Genomic DNA, 2791 nt, shown 5'->3' on the forward strand with positions numbered 1-2791 from the left:
TTACGTGCAGCTTCAAGACATATTATCTGTTTTAGGGGATTCAAGACTTATTATCTGCATGTTTGTTTCACACCTATCTGTGCGTTTTTTTTAAGGAAAGAAGGCATGCTGTTTTTTATTTTTATTTCATAACGTAGAGGTGGGCCTTCTTTTTGTACGTGTGAGCTGAATCTAGCACGTTCTAATATATCTTGACCACCAAATTTAAAGGAAAGAGGCATATTTTCTTTTTCTTTTTACAAAACCTAGACGTGTGTTTTTTCTTGGCAACTAACTTACGTGGTTTTTCTTTTGTTATTGAGGAAGCATCTTTCATTAGATCTTGACCATCAAATTTATAATCTAATGGCTAAATTAATTTTGATGTTGTGGATTAACGTGAAGCCTATTATGGTGCCTCCAATTAGTAAATATAAGATATAAGAAGGCTGGCCTTCTCTTATTTAAGAAATGATCTCTTAGAACAATATGTCTCACCATGTTGTTAGGAATAGCTAATTATTGAAAATAAGACTAAGATATAACCCATTCTAGACATATTTTTTGTCATCTCTAAATTACATGCAAGACTTAAGATAAGACTATCCTATCAACCATTCTACATGCTCTTAGGCCCCCACCATGAAACCTTCCATGTTCTTGCAAAAAAAAAAACCTTTCATATCTTGTTTAGTTTTTTCTTTTATGAGAACATGCCATGTCTAATTATTCTCTTCCTTTTTATTTCTCTGTCACGTTTGGCTTTGAATTCCAGCCCCTCGCATATCTTCCTTCCTTTCATGTCTCGTTTAGTTTTTTTTTTGAGAACATGACATGTGTAATTATTCCCTTCCTTTTTATTTCTCTATCACGTCTGGGTTTGAATTCCAGCCCCTCGCATATCTTCCTTCCTTTCATCTTGTGTCTATGTTTAAATTATAGCATGTCATGTATAGTTCCTCCCATTCCTTTACATTTCTCTGTGTCCTAGTTCTTTTCTTTCTTTGTCACATCTCACATCGTTTGTCAACTCAATTTTCTTCGTTTCTTTTTTTATCACATCGCCCCTTATCCTTGGCTTATTGATTCCCGAGTTTGATCCTTGATTCATAGAGAACTCAAAGACGTATATAAACTGGGATGATTGCATCTAACAAATCAAAGTGAGACTATTTAATAGGTTATACAACCTTCACTTCTAAACACAAACACCGAGGTAGCTCAATTGGATGTAACAAACTTACCTTACGAGGAGGTCGTTGGTTTAATTCCTCATGGGAACAAAAAAAATTGCTTTTTCTGCCTTGGGCTGGCTTGACTGGGCCCCACAATATGTGCATACACCAAAAGACAATATTTTCGCCTCCTCTTACTTAAATGGGCTAGGTTAAGTGGGTCGACTTCGTAGCAATTTTTCTTTTAAGTCGCTTCAGAAAGAATTTTAGTATCATCGTGGACAGTACATTCTTAACGGCTTCTCGTGTCGGACAAAAGTAAGCCTAGACGATGGATGAAAGAAAAAAAATCGGAGAAATGCACCTTACTTTATTAATAGGTATAGATAACGACGTAAGGAATATTTGGTAGATCCTCAACTCCTTCCATTGCTCATTGTCAATTCATCGCACTACAAAACATTATTACTTGTTACATCACACACCCTATGATACTTGGAACATGTTTCTTATTCAACACTTCCATCGGCACATACAAAGTCTGGGGAACACGAAACAAAAGGCTTTATGAAAGCTCTCCTTGTGCTCCTTGTGGCATGCATGAACACATAGATCATACTTGCATACTAAAGTAAAATAGGTCACACTATAGCGCTCGCATATCATCTCTGCTTCCGAACCTATGAAATAACCACAGAATTTTGTGTACAAAAGGAAATTCAGATCCTATGATGTTCCACAAAAGAACAAGATGAAAAGTAGTGGCATGGAGTACGAATTTCACACAATATTAAAAAAAGGTATAAAAAGCTTTGAGGAAGTTCCTTGTTATTCATATGAAATTTTCGGACAATGCTTACCAGAAACTAAAACTGGTATGAGCAGGAACAGGCATAACAAGCCTGTCAGCTTGACGTCTCCCATATGTCTCCACGAATGAACAATCCCAAAAGCAACTAAGAGGGCATGAAATTGATGCACATGAAAATAGGCTACACCCTATCTTATAGCCTGGAAAGATTAGACCTAAAAAAGTCAAAGAAATGATTGTGTGATCCTATCTAGAAGATATGCATGTTGCAATTCTGATATTCTACCTCGAAGATGTGGTTGTATCTGCATGGATGCCATTATGAAAGAAGATATGAACCACCGAATTGTGGAGTATAATAAAGTAGGCATTTATCTCCTATATGCATGAAAGCCATTCTAAAAGAACATACGAACCACCAAATTTTTGGAGTATAATATTGTAGACATTTAGTTTCTACATGCATGCTGCAATGCTGATATTCTATCGACATGTGGCTCTATATGCATGAAAGCCATTCTGAAAGAAGATATGAACCACCAAATATATGGAGTATAATACTGTAGACACTTAACTCCTACATGCATGCTGCAATTCTGATATTCAATTGATGTGTGGTTCTATGTGCACGAAAGCCATTCTGAAAGAAGATATGAACAACCAAAATTGGTGTTTATAATGTAGACATTTATTTCTACATATTAAAGTTGTTTGCACATGTTCATATGGATTTGTAACATACTCAGATAGTAACCACATGATTTTTACCATATGTTTGTAGGAAATATGCCCTACAGGAAATAATATTTTATTATTATATTTCTAT

General features: G+C 35.4%; 1 long non-coding RNA gene across 1 annotated transcript; it reads right to left on the reverse strand.

Annotated features, from left to right (window-relative positions):
• Positions 1 to 1556: 1556 nt before the first annotated feature.
• On the reverse strand, positions 1557 to 2125 carry LOC119321078. Its single transcript, XR_005155114.1, has 2 exons — positions 2015 to 2125; positions 1557 to 1834 (listed from the first exon to the last, which is right to left on the reverse strand). It is a non-coding gene; the product is annotated as an uncharacterized LOC119321078 (long non-coding RNA).
• Positions 2126 to 2791: the final 666 nt, after the last annotated feature.

Source organism: Triticum dicoccoides, chromosome 6B (assembly GCF_002162155.2).
Source record: "Triticum dicoccoides isolate Atlit2015 ecotype Zavitan chromosome 6B, WEW_v2.0, whole genome shotgun sequence".
Taxonomy (NCBI): Eukaryota; Viridiplantae; Streptophyta; class Magnoliopsida; order Poales; family Poaceae; genus Triticum; species Triticum dicoccoides.